General features: G+C 34.8%; 1 protein-coding gene across 4 annotated transcripts in view; it reads left to right on the top strand.

The window, feature by feature from the left end:
- The window catches only part of LOC111505785 (uncharacterized), a 170,226-nt gene that overhangs the window by 61,923 nt on the left and 84,651 nt on the right, over positions 1-23,652 (top strand). For all 4 annotated transcript variants that reach the window (XM_023160657.2, XM_023160654.2, XM_074173974.1 and 1 more), the window contains exon 2: positions 17,386-17,451. The gene's annotated coding sequence lies outside the window, so the exon portion shown is untranslated. The remainder of the gene's footprint in view (positions 1-17,385; positions 17,452-23,652) is intronic.

Here is a 23,652-nt window from a genome sequence, read left to right as displayed (position 1 = left end):
AGCTCCAAGAGTTGTTATTCAAAATAGAATAAAAATACTAACATCAAAATTGTAAACAGCTTTTTTCAGATACAATCAATTATTCACCAAAGAGGCTTCTTACAAAACATAATATAAAGAACAATTATTGATTATCATGCATCCATGGAACACGATACCAAAGTAATTTAACCAGTAGAAGCCATTCAATATGATCCTCTACGCCCTCGCTATTAAATAACAGATATTGGCCAGTTTAATAGACCTGAATCTGTGAAGAGTTACTATTACAGGGGTTTTACGTTTATTACTTTTATATAGTATGTATTGTTTACTGGCTACTTTAATATTGATGTTTGTAATTTACCTAATAAATGAATTTTTAATTGTAGAAACTTATAAAAAAAGAAAGTAGTACAATTTATGAATCAACAACAAAAATTAATTGGCGCTCCAGGGCAACTTGATTGATTCCAGTGGCGCATTTGCTTTTTCAGCTGCAGGAAAACCCGGAAAAACCTGCAGCACCACATCATCTTAATCTGCCAATTTGTCTAAGATTTTCAGTTATTTTCAGCTATCTTCAAAAATATTTTTTTAATCATACCCCATTGACCAAAATGTATTGAATACGTTAGTATCAAACTCTTCAACATCTTTCTATAGCCCGTTTCAAATAGTCAAACTTCACTGATAGCTCAAAAATCATTTATTGATGAGTCGAAACTGACTACAAAGAAATCAAATATCCATGATGTTGGGAGAGCCCTGACCTAAGGACTATTTGCTTATTTTGAATCCCTGTTAGCCGTTATTTTAACTACTTACTATATACCGTTGTAGTCGACTAGAGCTCCAGCCACAGTTGTGATTTTTAGCAGAATAACCCAGATAAAAGTTTTTTTGTGAACTTCAGAATAGCCACTTTTACGTCTATGTTGATTACTTAATGATAACGGATACGCTTTTGAATTAAATTGAAATACAACTTGACACTATACTTCAATTACTGAGGATACACTACAAAAACACACTTTTGTCTATTTTCCACGATATTTCTTTATTGTTGACTAGTTTCGGCTATTACACCATTTTCAAAACTAGTAGTAGAATTATCGTGGAAAATAGACAAAAGTGTGTTTTTGTAGTGTATCCTCAGTGAACATGAATTTCCACAAAATAAACAAGTCGTCAATCAAAGAAATACTTCAATTACATTTTGAAATTATCATTACTCATTACTCTTTTTCAGAACTAATCTTCCAACTGATTTGAGAACTGATCTATTCTGTCTTTGCAACTTGATACACTCGCATATATAACCAAATCGTTATCCCTTGAGTTATCCGAAATCATCCGGAGTTAGCCGGATGTCAGCCGGATGATTTTTTTTCACTAAGTAAGAGACTTTCCATCTCTTTTCCAACTTGGAATAAACTGAAATTTGTACATCCACACAGTTCTCTCTGCTTGAAGAATATATCTCCTACTTCACTTCCTAGCTGCTTCTTTATCTTTATATGAAGAGGTTGTCTTATGAATTCCTGGACTTTTTTTTTGTTTGGATACACTATTTCTGTAAAAGTCGTAACGTTTACATTACTCTTACACGTCATGGCGATGGGTGATCCAGTAGTACTTCTTCCAAACTCGTGCCGGAGTCCAGTTGATACAGAACTACCACCCTACTCAAATCTCATGGAGTTAGTCCGGTACCTCTCTGTTTGTTTCATGGTAAAACCAGCAGATGTATTTTTTTGTATTATTTGCTAAAGAATAGGCCATCGCGTTGAGCCAGTTTCGAACTAACTCCACATCATTCTTTTTCTAAGATTTTTCCATCGTTTCTGGCACTTATCGATTGCTAAATTTCATCTTCTTCGGGGTTGCCGGGTCTGAAGTAGTTCTTTTACTACTAGGATTCCCTTTCAACAATTGATTGCATAGTTTTGTCTGGTCTCATTTTCGGGGTTAGTGATTCTAGCCTTCTCTCGAATATTGTTGATCTATTTTTTCATGCCTTGGTGACCTAAGCCTTCTCTTCTCCATCGTCGGATAGTGAATCTATTTTTCGTATATAGTGAAACATTGGTCGATCTGTAGGTGCTCTAGTTTTCCACAGTTATAGTAATATTATTTCGTTAAAATTCCGTTTTCTTGCATTACTTGATCAATTTATAGAAAGTAAACAAATCATCATTTGTTTACTTTCTTTTTCAATTTTGCTTCTTCGGACAAAGGTACTTTTCTGTACTGAATTGTCATTCTTCTGGAAGCCTCGAACTCTAATGTCACTATCAAAGCTTGTACTTCAATTTGCTTTACAAATCTTTTTATGACTTGAGGATAAGTCGTATTGATTTGTCGTTCAATATTGTTGGAGTTGACTCTGATATACTTGCTCCGAGTGTATCCATATCGCATTTCCAGAACTTCTTTCACTTTTGATAATCATTTTATTTACGGAACGTTAGGGAAACCTTCCAGTGCTTGACCTCACAGTGTTAGCATTAGTGCAGTAACTTTTTCCAGGTAGGCGTTGGCACTGGCTGTTACCTCAAATTATCAACCATGGCCCAAAACGACTTGTTGCCGAAATTTGAAAATTTTAGATTTTTTGCCTCGTAATGATCTTGTCGCTATTGGTAACAAGGAGGATCGGTTGGTTGGCCATTCGGGTATGAATAATATGTACCTCGCTCCAAACTTGTTGGACTTCTTTAGTCTTTTCTCTCTTCAGACTTGGATTGTATTGGTTCAGTTACCGGATTAACATATTTTTCTTCCGTCTCGTCTTGCACAGACTTTCTACATGTTAATCTTGCGAAAGATATTTCAGAAACCCCTCTTCTTCTTTTTTTAAATTTCTTCATTTTGTTCCATTTCAACAACGAACAGCCCTTTATCATTTGTTATTTTTCCAATTTCTATTTCGATTAGCTTATCCTAGATCAATTTGTTCGTCAGGTCAGACAATTGTGCTTTCTGCTTCGATAAGTTTGTTGGGGTTAAAATCGACACCAACATGTCTTGGCACAATCATGTCGCTGGAATTGCAAAGGCTGCTTCTCAAAAGCTTGGAACACTGTTCCGAACCAGAAAACTATACACAGCCGTGTTAGGAATCACAAGTTAAAAGGTGAGACCTTGTTAATCCTTAGCTCGCACAAGTTTCTACTTCTGAGGGTTGTCGTTCGTAGGGGTGCGACAGCTGGTTAACGGAAAAACAGTTTTTAAACCTGAACAACTTTTGATGCTCCATAAAGCTCAGATTAGACCTTATTTGGAATATTGTCCTCAAGTATACCCTGAAGTTGCTGGATTCCATCCAGAAAAGAGCCATCCGTCTGATTGGAGACGGGAACATCACGTGCAACCATGATAGCCTGGAACATCGAAGAAAGGTTGGAGACTTGTCTCTCTTCTATAGATACTTTCACGGGAGGTGTTCAAATGACTTGGCACATTTGATTCCACCAAGAGCGGTACATATAATCGTTTGGAAGTTCAATTCAGTACACTTCGAACCTCACTGTTTAAGAACTTTTTCATCTGGAGAACTGCGTTTACGTGAAATAAACTTCCTGAGAACTTTTTTCCAAATGGGTTTAATTTCCAGCGATTCAAATCGCTGTCCTTAAAAAAATATTCATTATATAGATGAGCCATACACGTTTTCACTTTGGAAATTACCTAGAAGAAAATACAGATTGTAATGTAATCACTCTTCGATTCAAAAATTGTTCGTTGTTGGTTTATTAACCCCATAAAAATGAATCAGTGGGAGCATGGAATATCTGCAATTTGATAGGGATCGAACAAGTAGGTATACTATCGTTCTATGTACGACAGCTTGTGCTTGCTTGCTGCAACCAAATCTTTTTGTTCTTGAAAGCACACAAATTGAAGAAGATCATTCGTCAAAAAATAGTTTGTGTAGAAAAATCTGAGAGACAGATTTGAGGAATGCCAGCGGCAGAATGAGCGATACCTGGATTTTAAAAGATAAAACTGGAACCACTGGCGTAGAATAAAAATCCAAAACAGGGACTTTTCTCAATCACCAGAAAAGCAATACTATTCTTAACGCGCGTTTCACCAACTAAGGCGTCTTCAGGAGGTGAAGATACTAATACTAGATATAATACTAAATATATACTAATACTCTCTATATCTAACAGGGTACTCTTCCACTTTTCGGGAACAAATTTTCGGGAAATTTTCTTGTCAAAGTTCCTGCAAATAACTCTTTGGAATGGGAACTTTGTCACTATTCATAGTTCTCATGCCACACCTTGCTATTTTCAAACTTTCGAAAGTATCTAAAAATCTAGTGTCATGTACCGACATCAATAATTTCAGACAGTTCCACGAGGAAATTTCTTGTAAATTTCTATTCGAAATCATTTATGTGTATCTCAATTGAAATTTGCGATGACTTTCACGAGACAGTTTCCCAAAAATATGTACTCGAAGTCGTTGATATGTGTCGGAAAGTGAAAGTGTATTCTTCAGATGTCTACTGAAGACGCCAATTTAGTTGGTGAAATGCACGCCAAAAAATTTGTATTTCTGGTGATTGGGAGAAGTGCTCGTTTTGAACCTGGATGATATCATTTTCAAAAGCACAGTAGATTTTTCCGTCTCGAAATCATATTTATACGTAAATGTCATATATAGTTGATTGTTATGCTCAATACTCGATAACGTGACTTAATTGATTCACCTCGAACTATTATACTGACCTTTAGATGACAGACTTCGTCAGGTAATTATTGTCAACGAGGTATCAAAGTACATCTTCTTTTACTGATTGTAGGACAAAAAAACTTGACTTCAATAACGTTCAACGAGTTTGAGTTATATAAGAAAAGTGAGCAGTTCAAAGGTAAAATTTACTTCGATGTTGTTTCGCAATTGAATCTCTTACAATTGACATTCTTTGGCATCGAAGACACGTGGAATGAATTTTTTTTGTATGAACCCATATGCATGAACGATGGCATGAAATCACAATGTACTATGACAATACAAGAAATATCGTATGACAACTTTCTGGTATTATTGCAATAAACATTGAGGAACTTGAATAATTCTTCTTAAATTTTTTTAATAGGTTTAGTCTTGAGGTCATCTTCATTTTATTTTCCGGTATCGTCCCTTAAATGGTTCTCATTTTTTCTATGTTCTCCTTTTTGTCTTTATAATTTGATATATCTCTGATTATTGTTCGCCTTTTTCTAATTTGTCAGGTACATGTTCACCGATTTACAGTAGGTGAAGTATTTCTATTAATCCGCCTCACTTAGAAAACTGCTTCTGGGTAAGATTTTTGAAGCCTTAATCTTTTATCTTTTGGCAAAATGTATATGAAATGTGCATTTAGAAAAAATGCATTCCAATACTTATTAAAATATTTTCCATCTTTTGAAAACCTGTATGTGTATAACTAGTTTTACTTTTGAAGTTTTCTCAGTGATTCATTAGTCAATCCGCTAGACTCTTGTATTTCTTTCCACACGCCATAAATAGTGTTGCAGTGTTGTGTAGCCAGTACTGCCCATTACTGCTTTTTCATAATATAATCATTTGGACTATATCACCTTCACAGGATCAAAACAATAGCTTCATGACATCCACATAGTCATCTGTTTTTCACAAGTTTTCATAACTTGATAGCATGTTGTGTCTTGTGTCGAGATTGCAAATAACGAAGGGCTATTTTAGGTTAGATTAGGTTAGGTTAGGTCAAAAGTGAGTGGGTCTATTCTACTCTCCATCGTAACCCGCAAAGGTTTATTGTGGCTCACACCTATTCCCAACTGACCAAATAAACTCAGATTCTTAACGAAGCCGATTAGTTTAAATGGTGAGTGGTCTTTCAGGTCAGCGAAGCATACACAAAGTATGTGCTCTGTTGTTTCATCATTTTCCAAACACAGGCGACACACACTGTCTTCCGGCAGTCCGAGTTTCTGCATATGATGATTCAAATGACAGTGACCTGTGACAAGGCCTATTAGACATCGTAATTCATCCCTACTGTAGTCCAACAACTATTAGGTATCAAGCTTCGACGGGTGAATAAACGCCTTGGAATGAGCTAATCCTGGAAGATTCTGCCAGAAGTCCATGAATCTTCTTGCCTTTCAGGTGTTCAATGTTTGATTGTCAAAGCCTAAAGCGATGCCAATGATAGTTTCTGGTCCGATGAAGCTGCTTGCAGCACCCTCCTTTGCAAGGGTGTCAGCAGCCTCATTGCCAGTATGGCTAGAAATTCAGACCAGAGACAATCTGTTAAGTTTTCCTATCGACGTCGTTCGACTGCCCGAGAATATTTTAATCGACTTGTGTATGAGGTTGAATTCTTCCAATCTTTCCGCACACAATTCAAAAGCGTAAATTTTCCGCATGAAATACAGTCGCTAAAGCTATCTTTCCTGAATGTTTTAATCACATAAAATACCAATAAAAAAGAATACTTACTTTTTCTGATATATTCGTAACAGCTCTTACTATAGTTCACAAAAAAATGGCGGTACAATATTTTCATATTCATAGGCTGGTTACAGGACAAGACAATTCAGTGTGGTCCTTTTCAATAAAACGAAGACACAAAATTTATAGTTCTCCCATATACACTAACGGATTGGTTCACTTCTGCAAAATACTGAATATGACTTTCAAAACTGCTCGTAGATTTCAAGAAATGTTGGGCAACCCGAAAATAAGACGACGAAAAAGGAAAAGTCTGAGATTTACGAAATAAGCTGTGAGGGATGCGATAAAAAGAATGTCTGTCAAACTAAGCGGATTATAATAGTTCGCTGTAAGGAACATATTTCACGTAGGTATTCGGTTTCATAGGCCTACAGGCTCAATGAGCCCAAGATATCGACAACAGGACAAGTGAGAAATACTTGAAATTGTTGAGACCGATACATGATTAGTCGTCTCCTGATTGCTTACTTTGTTCGCATCATTAACGCTCGAAAAAGCTATTGTATAGCCAAACAAGTGTCGCGGTTTTTGTAAAACCGTCTATAGGGAAAATCATACGATAAACTGTATTAATGAGTTTTGATATGGATTTTCATCAAGTATCGACCAGTTCTATTCAATTATATTAATTTCTTTTTCCCAAACAGAAAGAGGAACTACTTTATGATAAAGGAACATTTTTGAAATGAGATTTCTGTTTTTTTTTTGTTATGGTCTCCGAGACACAATTAAATCAACTATCTGGTTGTCACGATCGAAGATAAAATCCGTGTAGTAGGCCGTGGTGGAATGTAGCTTTCGTTATGTCTCGAAGACTCCGTTGTTACAGACTACTACACTACGAGATATAACTTCTGTCCCCGCAGTAAATGCATCTACCACTGATGATGTCTGCCGAAGTAGCCATCGGCCTGATTAGAGACGCGAACATCACGTGCATCCTTGATAGCCTGGAACATCGAAGAAAGGTTGGAGATTTGTCTCTCTTCTATAGATACTTTCACGGGAGGTGTTCAAATGACTTGGCATATTTGATTCCACCAAGAGCGGTACAAATCAGAAATACGCGACGGACTGTGGCTGCTCTCGTTTTGGGGTTCAACTCAGTACACCTCAAACTTCACTGTAAGAACTTTCATCTGGAGAACTTTCATCTGGAGAACTGCGTTTATGTTGATTAAACTTCCTGAGAAAGTTTTTTCTAATGGATTTAATCTCCAGCGATTCAAATCGCACAGGCACAGATATGAGAGCGCCTTAATGATTTTCCTGTAGTGCTTGTGTTTTGTCCTTAAAAAATGTTGAACCTTCGTTTATTCCAACTGAGGGGGTGGACGAACCAAAAGAAATTCCATATAATAAATGATTCAATACAATTAACTTTCACACAACTTTTTTTTATCTTTTGATGAAAATGTCATGACTTCCCTTAAGCAGTAAGAGTTTCAAACTTTTTACCGCTATCAGTGGGTAGAAAATTAACTAGTGGCAGATATCACGTACGCTCTGAATTGTCGTCAGCACTTGAGATGATTTTTGTTCTTATTGTGAAAGTAAAAAATCAAGGACTTTGTATAAGTGTCAAAAACAAACAGATTACATTCTATAAAATGATAAGATATACGATCAATCAATGGTGAAACAAAGAATAATTTCTGATATTCTTATACGCCGCATTTTATCTTGGCTTAATTATTTGTGTTACAAAAAAAAACCAACATTGCTAAAGATATTTGTTAATATCTTTAGAGACACTAAAACGAAATCCTTATCTTATCATTAGGTAAATACACAAGAAGTATGCAAGTACGGTGATGGTGTCATAGATTAAAAATCATGTGAAATTATTTTTTATCGCACCGCGATATCTTCTTTGTACAAGAATTTTCTACGAAAAAGAAAACTTAATTGTGAATAATAACCACTTCGCTGATTTTATCTATATGTTACTGCAAAGAAGGTGACTTGTTTCTAGTAAAAATATTTCTATGGATAATATTTGAACCAAATGAGTAACGAAACGTATTCAACACTTGATGTTGAGATTGTCAGAAAACCTTTTGCAAATGTGCAACACGTGGCATATTCAATGCAGTACTTAATACTTATATTTGCATAAAAAGGTGGGCATTGCCTTTTTGGCACCATCGAGGGCCTTTCTTCTGCATCTCTTACCATTCTTCTCCAGCTTTTTCTGTCAAGTACTTGTCTTCTCAATAATTTGTGAATCTACGTGGTTCTTCGCTTTTTCTTTTACCAGTAGAATAACACCCGAAAGCAAGCATGCTCACTATCATATTTGTGTTATGTGGACGTACATAACCACTATATAAGATTTTTTTCATAATCCATTCAGGTGAGGTGTTTTTTCTCATTCACAGAAAATTACAGCTGAAATTTATACATATATCTTTACGTTAACATTATAAGTTATGTTGTCTTCTGTAACCACACGTATAATCACGTATAACATTGCAATCACTACCTCAAGGATTTACCAATCAGCAAATTAAAAACCAAATTTGTATGGGAAAAGACATTACTGATAAATTCAAAAAAGATGGAGAGAATTTTGGTCAATCACAAACAAACTTTGAGCTTTCTTAACTCTCTCAATTATACCCAAGCACAAATTCATGCTGTAGATGTTAATGCTCAAAAATTAGGATTTTATTAACTAGGGTCTAGCTATATTTCTACTAGTTCCGACTTCCATTGTCTAATATGATATAATATGATTTGAAATCTCTGAAAGAATTAATAAAATTGAAAATTGAAATGAATAACTGAAAATAACAATTATATTGATCAATAAAGAGAATAAGCAAAACAAATAAAACAGAAATGAAATGAAAATTAAAAAGATTTCAAACCAAGTTACTTCACGAGGTTTCGATTATTCCTCTTCTGATTTCTTCGAAACGTTCTGTGGCCTCTTGCATCAGAGTTGACCTCTTCCAACGGTGGTAGTTGATTTGAGACCTTATTAGTGCTCGGCTGGCCGAGCGTTTGGCCGTTTCTCATGGGACTGGCAATTTCAGAAGAAAACCTTTGGGGATGTTCAACGTTTGTTTGGAAATGTTTGACAAAGGTTCGTGGTGAGTTTTACTAGTTCGGACTTCCATTGTCCAATATAATATCTGTGTACCTGAAACCTACTCACACGGGACAGTATATGAATCACGAATCCAACCACCATCAATTCACCAAAGGACAAATCATCAAGATTCTTGTGTATCGTGCTTTCGGGCTCTGTAATACGAAGCAAGGTCTCGAGAAGAAACCAGGCATCATCAAAAAAGATCTTTAACAGTTTAAGGTATAAGTTTGATAATGTCCTTATAGGACGAAACTGCAGTAACGTTAGTTACAAATAAAAGTGGTAAAAAACAGAAAGTTTCAATTCTCTTTTCTTCATGATGATGTATTTGGCGAAAGTGTTCCCCCTTGAAATAAAAATCGATGGGTCTGACCAATTTTCAATTTTTTTCATGAGTTCGCAGATTAGGGGGGGTGACAATTTTTAGCTGTATATGCCCCTCTCACACCAACTGCTCATATAGTGAGTAATACGACAAAAACTTCCTCGCACGGAATAGAAGTTGTCACATCCAGTGCCTGCCCTTCTGTACGTCAGAGGAAAAAGAAAATTGGGTCCAAGTTCAACATTAGAACCTGCTTCAGATCGGCAAACACCATCCGTAGCAGCCTCAAAAAAACCAAGCCATCAAACTCGGACTGCGATTCCAAAAATTGCATTAAGCGGATAACCTGTGAGTGAGGCTAATGAAATTCCGCATTGTCGAGCACAAGAGAAACACACATCTATGAGAAACCAGCAAATCGGGGATAGCAGAGCACGTTTGACATAACATCAAGAAGTACCAAGCTGAGATTATCCACAGGAAGGAACACTGCTTCAAGAAGAAGTACAAAGAAGCTGCATATATATTGCTCAACGAGGTAAGCAGTCGAACTAACGTAGATATACGCAACATATGGAAACCAATAATCAAGCGGAAAACAATCAACTCCCACTAAACCGGTGAAGCAGAGAGATAGAAGATGGGATAGGTGGAAGCATTCGAATGACCTATAAATAGATATCTCTTGGAGGAATAGTCCAGTCATCACCCGATGACGATTGTGGATACTAACAATCGAAACGCCGTGAAGTAACTTGGTTTGAAATCTTTTTAATTTTATTTTCATTTTTAATTGTTCAATTTTCAATGTTTTGCTTATTTTTTTTATTGTATTCAGTGCTCAATATAATTGTTATTTTTAGCTATTCGTTTTAATTTCATTTGAACTTTCAGAGATACTATACTATAAAATCAAATCAAATTCATTCATCACCGAAGTCCATACAAATGTTTAAAAGACATCATATAAACTTATTGTTCTGGTCATAACAGAACCTACAAACTACAGCAGTACAAATACAAAATGAGTATAATATTAAAAGTCAATAAACAATGAAGGTAACAAAAATACAAACATAAAATAAGTAGGTATATATTGAAAAGAAGTACTATCTGTTCATAAATAAAGGAACAATTAATTGTACAATCACAGAACATTAAAATAACAGAATGTTAATAATACTGATAATATAAGTTAATATAATAGTGCACATACACTCACATCAAAATTTCATCTGAGGAATAAAATACGTTTCCTTCCAAGTATTTGTGAAGAGCGTTCCTGAAGTAGTTTAGATTTGCAATTCGTGAGTTGGACCAGATAGTTCCTTAAAACGATTGAAACACCCTATAACTTGATAAATATAACAGTTTTGCTCAATCCTTAGACTGAAGAAAGGTTGGCGTACATTTTCAGTTGAATATTTGTGAATAGAACTAAGTATTTGATAACATTGAAGCCTCTTGTTTTTTATATTTACAGTAATTTGCGTTATATAAAGTGAAGGCAGTGTAAGAATTTGTAACTGTGAAAATAACCGTTTACATGAAGTCCTCGGATAAGCTCCCACCAGAGACCTAATAATTTTTTTCTGCATGAGAAATATTTTATTGACATGATCTGAATTGCCACAAAACATCAGACCATATGTTAATAGGGACTGGACAAGTCCATAATATGCCAATTTTAATACTTCCAAAGACACTGTTCTTTGTAGCTGTTTAATTATAAAGCACATAGTGCTTAATTTTCTCGCAAGAACATTGATGTGTTCCTCCCATGTCACCTTATAATTCCAAGAAATTTGATAGAATTCACTTGTTCAATGCTTTTATTATTGATTTTTATCAGATAACTAACATCATTGTTCATATTATGCGTTATGAATGTCATAAAAAAAGTTTTAGATACATTTACTAGTAGCAAAGATGAAATTCATTAACGGTGATATTTGCCCTCGCTACTGCATCCCATGTGTTAGTTTCTGAGACCAGTATATTCTTATTATATCATTTTAGACAATGGAAGTTCGAACTAGTAAAATTGATCATGAAACATTGTCAACTACTTTCAAACAAATGCCTAGCTATATGTTTCGTATAACATGTTGTTGAACAGCCCAGCAAATGTTCAACCTAGACTATGACATAAACCTCTCCATTCAGTATTTTCGAATTCGGTAGGCTTTTCCACTCTTTTATTGATAATCAAAAATATATTGATAACAATTTCACTTTTTTCTTATACAGTTTTTGCTTCTTTGTCTTTTAGCTAGTCCCAGGCTTAGGACAGTTGAAAATCGAAAAATGATACAAATAAAAAAATTCACAATGAATGCTATCGAATCATAAAAAAAAATCGAAAATAATCTATTGTTTCTTATTGAAACATAATTATAGTACTCTTGAAGTTATGACAAAGTAGATGCATTCCTTTGAGGTTCGTTTTGCTGCCGCAGTGCATATCGCACAAAAACGCTTACACTCACTTGTTTGTTGAAGAACCAAAGAACTGTGTCATCAGGTTAAATGGAACAAATTGCTTTGCTTTACTCTGCGGACTTGATATAAGTACAGTCAACGAAGAATCTGATGAGCTTTCTTCACTTATCGCTGGAAAAATTTAATTGTTGATAAGGCTACTGTTCCTTCTCATCTTCTCAATTATTGCAACAGAGTCGTAACAAATGTAGTTAATATATAAGAATTGAAAATTATTTTCATTTGTAAATTCTCTGCAACAAAATCTCCTTCCATTGAAAAAATATTTTATAAATTTCCTATTTTTTTCAAGGTCCATTGTTTTCGTGTGATGTCAGTTATAGGCGTCCTGTTTCGAGCCCATATTGGTTCATAGGGTTAACGGTAGAACCGAAACCTCTGGCGTAAAATAAATCCAAAACAAGCACTGTTTTCAAACATCAGAACTCCAAAACTCTTCTCTACCCCCGTTTCTCCAACCAAGGGTGCATCTTCAGAATATGAAGGAGAACAGTGGGAAAATTGCTTGTTGTAGATTGGTTTCAGGAGTCTAATTAATATTGGTCTCTATTTATTTCAGTGTCCAATAGTTACCGTCCTTCGTTTCTGTTTTGTTTCATTTCAGAAGGAAACGTTTTCATGTTGTAGTGTGCTTCCCCATCTTGTGACTGCAAGTCGTACAACAGTGATCAAAATTCTAACAATCACAGTAATGTATGAGTGTTACCCTCTTCCATATTGTATACATCACCTAACTGAATTCTATATCTCTTTCCTTCCTACTTTTGCCATTCCTTGTCTGAGAGTTCCATCTTCACCTTATAATATCTGAATTTTACTGTTCTATTGATTTCTTCACTATTTGAATCCTATACAAGTTGAAGTATTCCCTAATCTGATTTATCTCTGATAAACGATCAGTGAAGTTCAGGACGTTAGCAAATACATTGTTTACAGATTCTGCTCTAACCATTTCTTGGTTACTCTTCTGGTGATTAATTTCCTACTGCGTGGTTCTGGGCTATTGATTTCTTTTGAGGATCTGTATTCTGTACAGACTCTTATATCGTTCTGATATAAGATTTTTGACAGCCAATGAGCTAGAAACACATGTCTGCAGTTTGCTTATTTTTTGAGTGCTTTGTCCATGAATTTTCCTTGCTCTCGAATTTTTGAAATTCAGTTGGTTAACGGAAACACAGATTTTTTACCGTTTGTTTGAAGGTGATTGATAATGTTTCATGATGAATTTCATTAGTTCAGACTTCCATTGTCTAATATTATATAAAATGATTTGAAATCCCTAAAAAAACTAATAAAAAAAGAAGAATTAAAAAAATTGCTGAAAATAATAAATATATTAAGCAAATAAACCTGAAATGAAATAATACTGAAATGAAATACAAGTAAAAATAGAACAATTGAACAAAAAATAAAAAGTTGAGAGATTCTAATCCAAATTACTTCAAGACGTTTTGATTGCTAGTATCCACAATCGTCTTCGGGTGATGACTGTACTAATTCCTCCGAGAGATGACTATTTATGGGTCATTCAAGTACTTTCATTTATCTTCCCTTTCCTTTTTCCGCTTCACTGGTTTAGTGGGAAATGACCGTTTGGCGAGAATTGGCCATTTTTTACTTGATTATGGGTTTCCATATGTTGCGTATGCTTGCTTGGGTGAACATATTGTTGGACAACATGTATGCGGCTTCTTTGAATTTCCTTCTAAATCAATGTTCCTCCCTCTGTATAATCTCAGTTTGGGCCCACTCGATGTTATGTTGATTGGTCCAAACATGCTCTGCTATTCCGGATTTGCCGGTTTCCTTGTGCTCGGCAATGCGAATATTCAATGGCTTCTTAGTTTCACCGATATAAAATTTTCCGCACTCACAGGGTATCCGGTAAATGCAATTCTTGGAATCGCAGTCCGCGTTTGGTGGCCTGGTTTTCGTGAGGCTGCTACGGATAGTGTTTTCGGATCTGAGCAGGTTCTGATGTTGTTCTTGGCCCCAATTCTTCTTATCCTTTACGATAATCCTCTGATGTAGGAAAGTGCAAGCACTGGTTGTGACGGCTTGTCTTCCTTGCGAGGCTTCTGCTGTTTTTTAGACAAGAAGGACGTTCCGCACAGACCGGTCATCAGCTCCAGAGATTCGGCTACTAGATTTTAACTCCTCGCACGGATGCAAGAATCTAATCTAACCAGGATCGTTTCTGATTGCGTTACACCCAGCAATTATCCGATTTCTCAAATCTTCCACATGTTCCATAGGAGTTGTTGATAGATACCAACGGAGTTGTTAGATTTTTTATTACTTGGTAGGTCCAGTGTAGTACTCTATATGTTCATTTCGGCTACGTTAATAATTTTAAAATCACCAAAATTGTTATTGTAGAAAGTCTTTTTCGCCCCGTATGTTCGAAACAAAGCGCCCTATCAAAAATCATCTAAGGACAAAATATCCTTAGAATAGTCCAAGGAATAGTTCCTTAATTTTTGCTGCATGTTTAATGAACACCCTGTATTATATGATTATATGTTGTATAATTATAGATTTACCTATACCTGTTTACTGGTATACTGGTATAATGACTACTATAATGTTTACTGGTATAATGACTATAGTCATTAAATAGACTTTGGTCAGTAGACTGACCTATAGTCAGTCGACGATTAGCATTCGGAGCGATAAGTAACTACCTGCTAAAAACGAAGTGTTTATTGTTCTACTGCTGTATTCTAATTTTGTCAATTTTGTACATTTCTTCTTTGGACTAACTCTTCTACGCAGTGACTATCGTGCATTATTTTGACCTAACCATCCTGACAAGTAACATTAATAATAAAGGGGAATGGAACGTTGGCTTAAAGGCGTTAAAAACGTGTTTCAACAATATCCACTAACGAAGCTGAATGTTCAAAAGTAGTATGTGCGGAGTATACAGCAATTACCGAACCAGACGATGATGCAGCGACAGGTTCCACGGTTTCCTTTCAAAAAAAGGAAGTATGATGAATCATATATCAGTTTCGGATTTTTTGATTCCAACGTTTCACCTCTCCGCATGCTGTATAGTAAACTGCTTCCTAATAGTTCTATGACACTTGCTAAGTTGCGCCGACGTTTTAGAAACTGTACACCCCGAGTCTAAAGACAAGAATAAATAATTTTTTGTTGGTAAAAAAACAGTTATTGGAAAGTAAAAAAACTATGATGCATTTAACCTAAACTATCAATGAAAATGCCACGGAGGAATCATATTTAGGTAGCTATCGCATTGCACAAGCAGGTGAACTATCGCTGAGAATTCAATAAAACCATCTGTGTTAGAAATAACAAAATGTATGCTCGATGAAAAATCTGCAAAGCATCTTTCTACTTTGCCGCTATCAAACGATACTGTTTCACGAAGAATTCATGATCTGGCAAGCTACGTCTAACAAGAACTAGTAGGCCGGATTTCCTAAATAATTTGCTTTCCTCGAATGTTTCATTTACAACCAATATAACAATCCATTTAGCTACACTCAATGAAAAAATATACAACATAATTCTAACATTCATAATTAAATCTAAAATATCAATAACAAACGTAGTAACTCGATTTATTATGAAGTTTCTGTGGCAAAATGCACTCCTGTTTGATGACAGGGGGGTTAAAAAAAAGAACTAGTTACACGTCTATAAAAATACGATTCGTCTTGCAAATGGATGAGTCGACTGATATCGCTGGTCTGGCTATCTTGCTGGTTATCGTGAGCTATCCATATGAAACTTTTTTGAAGAGACACTAGCGGAGAAGAAATGTTTATTGAAATGAATATAATTTTTGAATAAAATAATCTCAGTTGGAACGATTGCATTGACATTTGTACAGATGGGACGATGACGGGTAAAACAGCAGAAGTAGTGTCACGAATAAAAAAATGAAGCGCCTAGTTAATTGTAGTTCAAGCTATTGTATCCTGCAAAGACGAGCACTTGAAGCAAATGCCGTCGAATCCAAAATCCCGATTGTTCTCATTATTGTTTGAAGATTATCGCAGCAAACATGAAACACTGCTGCGCTTTATAGAAGTGCTACGGCTGTCTCGGGGTAAAACTTTAAACAAGGCTATTTATTTGAACTTAGAGCCGAGTGACAAATGTTTCTTCCAGATACTTCTTTTAATTTGAAAGGCCGTTTCATTATAAAACTTGGTTGTTTTGACTGTCTTTTATGACGGATAAAAAACTGAATGGATTAAATTCATCACTGCGAGGTAAACAGACAACAGTGTTCCTGGCCTGTAACAAAATGAGTGCGTTAAAAAGAAAATTAGATTTTTGGATTATTTGCGTTGATAAGAGTAAAATAGAAAGCCTCACGTCACTCATGAGTGACGTGAGACTTAGAAATACTTCAAGATGAGGTATTTGAAGAATTGGTTCAATATCTTACTTCGATGCGCGCATCTTTTGAGAAATACTTTCCCGAAGAACAGAATAGAAAAATAAAACTGAATTCATGGATTCCTAATCCTTTTTTACTCAACTCTCTGTTTAAAACGACGCCTCTCAAAGATTTTTGGTGCAAAATCCGTGATGAATATCCAATGCTTGCCAAAATGACTGAATATTTTTCTCCCGTTCCCAACAACATATTTGTGCGAAACAGGATTCTCAACCTATGCAGCCACGAAAACAAAATACCTCAATAGACTGGTTACCGAACCTAATATGAGACTTCAACAGTCTTCTATCAAACCTAATATCAACCAATTGATGAAAAATTAAAAGACAGTTTCATACCTTCCATTAGTTAGATTTTTTTTAATATCTTCTATTATACTTGTTCTGTGAGTGAGTAATAAGTAACTGTTACATTGTATAGTTCGAGAAGCGTTGCTCTATACGTATTGGATACATCTCTCCTAGGGAAAGCCCATTCTTGGATTTCATGATAAACTTATGTAATTTATATGTTTTTCAAATCTGTTTCCTATTTCAGATACTGGAGATTTGGTGGAGTAGAGTGGCGTAGATTATAGAAGGTGGAAGAGTCGTATAAACGAAGGTAATCTTGAGTAATTTTTGTATGATAAAAATACTCTGCAGTTATTACGGATGACCTTATATTCTATTTGGAAGTTTATTCTAAACAGTGAACAGTTGTTTGGCTGGGTGCCCGGTCTTGTGCAAATATTAACAGAAATGCCACAACCCATCACCCATCGTATTTCTGAATCAGAATAACGTCTGCTGTTAGAATCATATGAATTTAACTTTTTACCCAAACACTACACGGTCAGCTTCTCATTCAGTTTCTATTGAATAATCATTAAGGTTTTTGCATTATAGGGAATTGGAACGAGAATGGGAAAATTTGGCAGAGTTAATGTTTTCAGAAGCCACACGTGTTTGACAAGGTCTTCTAATTTCAGATAATAGACCAGTTGATGGAGGGTTGTTTTTTTATTCAATTCACTACATTCATTTTCAATTTCATTTCGAATATGTGATCAACATCAGTCACATATAGATGTTTCGTTGTAATTTAGAATGTGGTTACTTTTCCACACATTTGAAATATTTTGAATAACACTGAATTTTTTAAAAAAAGTTCATTCTTTAACAATAAACATACAACATTATAAAACTCTTGTATAATGACAAAAAGAGAGAAAAATGTTCTTTAAATTCATTGAGAGGCAAATTTATTTGCAGTTCCGTTGCCCTCGATCATGAACTCATAATTTTTTTGGCCCTCGTACGCATAATCCGTTATAGTCAGAAACTAAATGTTATTCTTCTTTCCTTAACAAGGGATGGGTTTTTAAAGTATTACTTTTCCAACTCATCATAAAGGCCTGTTTGTCATGTCAGAGATAACTCTGCCCGTTGAAACTTTCCTACAATCGCCTGCAATGATTTTTATTAAAATTTTTGTTGCTTCAAATGCCTATGAAAAATGCGGTATAATTTGCAACATTTTCTTAAATAAAATTTCCAAATATCTACATTATAAGTCGGCCTACCCAAGGAAAATATTTATAACTTTTCGAATTTCTCCGTACGCCTCTATTTTTTTTATTCACTAGGTTTTGGTTTTGAGGGGTGTAAACGAGTTTCAACTACAATACTCTAGATAAATTTCGTTCCTTGAACGAAATAATACCGTCAAGACAAGGAAGCTATTACTAGGCGTGATCAATTTTTCCCCAAGTAAATCAATTTACTATTCAATAAGCTCGTGCATTTGGGAAACAATATTTGAAACGTCGAATAACATGGTTTCAGGTATTTTACCCCGATTGAGAAAACTTCTCAAACTTGTCGCTTCCTAAAACAAATGATTTCTTAATTTTTCGGATATGTTAGAACGAGTATTTATTCAATGTCGTGTCGTTTATCACTAAAACGATTCTGAACAATAGATACACCTGCTCGCACCTCTTTTTTACGTCCATCGGATAACCAGAGTAAATCGTTGGATGACTAAGAACCAATTCCAACATGAATGTCTGGAAACACTTAAATTACATTGTTGTGAAGAACGCGTAATTTAGTTGAATATTCATACACAAATGGAAAACTTGCCTCTTGAAAATCAGTGAGATGTGTTGTAACGTTACAATTATGAAGTCCAATTTGCTTTTTTGTCGCTTCTTCGAGGTTTTATCTATTCATTGGGTGACGTGATCAGGCAGAGTGTGATGTTGAATTATTCAAATAATTGATACAATGTAATTCTACTCTTTATTGCAAATGTGAAGTGATCCAAACGAGAATTAATGTGTTTGATAAACGTTTAAACTACAGAGACAAAGTAATATTCATATGAGCTAGAAAATAGGTGAAATTGAAAATATTGAAGAAGCCAATGTCTCCAAACTGGTTTCAGTAATAATGTAAGTAATGTTTTTCAGGAGGTATCTGATGAAACCCCCAATAGATAAATATATAAATCATTTATTTATATATTTTTCACTTTTACTAAAAAAAGTTATGACAATGTAAATAAATGGGAAGTATCCTTTGAAGTAAAAATGTGGTCCCATTCATTTGAATTGTGCCAACTTTCATAAATTAAGAATAAAAGATAAAAAAAGTAAAAGTTTGGCGTGTGAAACAATCATATTTCAAGGTGTAAAAAATTGATAATAAACATAATTATACAATCAATATTTCTCCGATGTATGTCTCTCTACACACAAATATTCTTCGGAATAGTTCATGCAAAGATAATGCGGTATTACCATTTATTGGAAACGAGATCATATGAAGCGATTTTGAAGTTTACGAAACTAGAATGAACTAAATCGACATATTTCAAGATATCAACACTTTTACACATTGTTATGATTGGGCAATGCAAATGGGTAAAGAGAAGTGAAATATTTGTTTAGACTTTGACGAAAGTCTAGGTACAATGAAATTCACAAATGTGATTAGATGAGCAGTTGACTTGAATCTTTCATATTAAGGGAAACCGGAAGAAGTTGGCATCAATTTTGATTTTTAACTTTTTTTCAATACTCGGAGAGATTCTAGTGAACGTACCACATAGCTTAACTTCAAGAGTACAAATTCATATAGGACCATTAAATCTATGTTCAGGTCACCCCAAGTATACTTTTCTGAACCCCGGATGCGGGGTTAAGTGACATAATGTGATATGGATAGGGATACTAAGCCAAACATTTTATTCAATCAAAAATTTTTCTTCGATGAATAAATAAATGAAAATGAAAAATCCTCGTGAAAAAATAAAACTCAAACAAGATAAAGTATGCTTGAATGTAGGAACAAACAATTAATTCTAAAAAACCAAAAACATAAAAGTAAATGATGTTTATTATCACCTATAGCTACCTTTGATTATATAGTTCTCTTAGATATGCGAACTGACCCCTTAACTAACTATGCTTCAGAAGGATATTCTAAACGGCATGGATACTACCCAGTATCACTCACCCGCAATAAAAAAATTTTGATACATCCTTGCAACGTCAGATTATTACTCTTTAAAAATCCGCCATCAGCAGCTCAATTCAATCTACGAATATACCAGATCAAAATAATTTACAATTTACTTGAAAGGCAGAAAAAGGATGAAACAGGTGTCCTTCTTTCGCGACAATTCCAAAGAGAAATACGTTACAATTGATGAGGCACATTACGTATACTCATTACTAGCAAGATGGCAACAACCTAAATCCAGAATAGCAGGAAGTAGAACTCCGGTCACCCCTACTGATCATTTCCCACAGAAATAACATATCTGATGTTTATATAACGAGTGAGGTTTAAACTTCTCTCTGAAGTAAATTTATTGTGGTTGGGATTCCAGATCATACTACAATAATCAAGTTTGATCCGTACTAACGCTACTTATGAACTAAATGTTGCAGTTAACGATGTCAATTATTTGCAGGAATAGGAAAAATTACTAAAGATGAGCTTTGCTTAGGAAATTATAGATGTACAGTTAAATTTTTCTTTCAAAAGTAACTTAGGTATCCTTATGTCATTGAGACAAAGCCAACACATTTCAAAACATAGTTGTACTCTCATATAATCATCGTATACCAGGTTTTTGAAAATGTGTGCAAGCAATGTGGCAGACTTGAAAAGGCAACAAACCCATATAATATGACGATTTCACATTCTATGTAGAAAGTCAGTCTGATATGTAATATCTCCATGTTGCTTGAATACTCTCGGTGATCCTGAATTTTGCGAGTATTTCCAATAGTTTTCCACGTAAGACTTTATAAAAGCCTCACTTGACTCCAAGTGAATTTTCACTCTACAGTCCAAGAAACTTGATACGTATACCGACAAGATGCCTAAATTAGTAGTGGTGCTACAAGTTTCAATAAAACCACACTGAAACAATTGAGTGCGAACGTGTCAAAATAACAGGTCTGCATATTTTAAATTGAAAAGAGAATCATTTTTTCAAGACAAGAAGCTCTTTGGCTATCATTGAACAAAAAATGAGAGAAACTACTCCAAAAAAGAAGAACTATTTATAAAGATGTGTAAAGGATACAAAGAAATTTATTTCAGATGAAAACTGTAAGAAAAAACTTTTTTTAATGCATCACAACCTCATATACGAAACCGGATCAAGAATTGAGTTAATGAAAAACTTGAAGAAGACAGAGAAAATACTCTGGAGTCCCCACGGCGAATCTGCTATGAAAAAATCATCTGAGAAAAGATCTGAAGAAATGTTTCAGCATGAAAGGAATCGTATCTTCCCTTACACCATCTATGCGATCGAAAGAATGTACAGTTGAGTCAAACAAAGCAGTTGTGGTTGACACCACTGATGAAGCCTACGGATGATCGAAACAGTACTATCTGGTGTTGATCTGTTTTTTACTTTCATTCAGAATAGTACAGGTCTACTCACTGGCCATTCACAGGATATCTGAACAAAACGGGGTGTATTAAGGAGACAATCGCTAAAGACAGTGGAAAAAAGACAGCTTGTTATATTTCTTGATAATGATAGGTATTGCAAACAAGCAGTTTATAGAAAACCACAACGAAGTTCAGAATAATACAACAAATATTCAGCAAACGACCTGTATAGAATGTACGAGAACAAGATTGTTGGAATGAATGCAATGTTCTTCAGAAACTTCATGAAAATGGAAAAGTCAGAGGATACTTGAGTAGCAAAACAATAGAATTTACTCGTCGAAAATCATTTTCTGAAGCTCAAGAACATTACCATCAGTATTCAAAAAGCAGAAAAATGGGTGAATATAGTTTTTCTAAAGAACCCTCTGCCAGACATAGTCAGATGTTGTTTCTGTCTAGGTTTTCCAAAACAGTTAATTTTATGTGATCGGAAATGCCTCTGCATCAACTATATACAGTGCGAACGTTAAAAGTCCCTCCTCTTAACAGAACAAGATATCAAGGTCGTATAAAATTCACATTGAAAGGTATTATTTTCAGTACTTTTTGATGAGACTAGACTTGTCGTCTAGAGGATGCTTTCAACATTTTTTCAAATAGAAAGGGGTCTTATAGTAACCCGTTTGACAGGAGTTTCAATTTTCTATCCAACATTTTTTCAGTTTGAAAATAAAATCAGCTGTTTCTGAGTGATTAACAATTGTATTCTAAACTCGCTTCAGTTCATTTCAGTATATGTTCAAATTGGCCACAATTCACTTCCTGACAGTTAGTCATTCATTATGGAATGTTTATGGGGTAATTTCGTTAGAAGCACCTTTCATTCTAACCATGAGCTCTGGAATAAACTGTGGTTTAAACATAAACTTTAGAATTTACCAGTCCTCACAAAAATCTGAGAATGTCAGATCAGGTAATGCAGCTGGTCATTTTAAGGGACCACAATTACCTTTCTACAAATTTTAATAATTGTCACCTAGCCACTTTCAAGAAAGCTCGTCGTAATAAAGAGAACGCAATAGATTACCTGATATGACTCCTCTGGATGTTTTTGAGGATATATCTGACATCTGAAGTGTAGGATACACAGCCGCTAATAGTTTCAGCACTCGTGGATGGAAAAAGAGTTGCTTGTAACGATGTTACTTCAGGATAGTTGAATAACATAGGAACAACATTGTAAACAAACTTCATTATTGACAGAGAGTCTATGATAAAAATTTATTCAAATGAACTGGAGTGAGTTTTGAATATTTTTTTGAGATTTTGATATTTATAGTTTGCAGATTCTTGAAACGAATATAAAACTGCTAATTACTCGAGAACGGCTGATTTGATTTTCAACAATAAAAATATATTAGATATGAATCAAGGTATCACAAGACCCCCCCTTTATATTCGAAAAATAAAATTAGTTGCGCTCTCTCGGCGATGAGAGCCTACATTCCTACATAACTTTTCACGTAAATTTGGTCCTACGTTCATAACTTGTTTCTTTCAAAAGTTAACAGTAATGGCTAAATGCGCCGTACGGATGCAAAGGCCAAGAAAACCTAAAGAGAGAGAGAGAGACCAGAAGCCCTATTTGCGTTCGTACTGTAATTTCATGATGAATTTTAATTTTATGTTGTAGTTTTTTAGTCAGCCTTCCTACTATTGAATATATTTTCTTCATCACCTTTTTTAAGTGGGAAGTTAGGAACTCATAAATATTATGAAATCAAATATAAAATGACCTTAAGGCAAACTATTAATTAGGACTCTCTGAAAATGAAGAGTTTACAAAATAACTCACCGCAAAAAGCAACGCCATCGTTTCTATTCGATTATTGTACATGTG

This window comes from Leptinotarsa decemlineata, unplaced genomic scaffold, assembly GCF_025532065.1.
Source record: "Leptinotarsa decemlineata unplaced genomic scaffold, Ldec_3_MD MMD2_tig00000505_RagTag_RagTag, whole genome shotgun sequence".
Lineage (NCBI taxonomy): Eukaryota > Metazoa > Arthropoda > Insecta > Coleoptera > Chrysomelidae > Leptinotarsa > Leptinotarsa decemlineata.
Note: the sequence above shows the minus strand (reverse complement) of the source record. Positions and strands in the feature narration are given on the sequence as shown.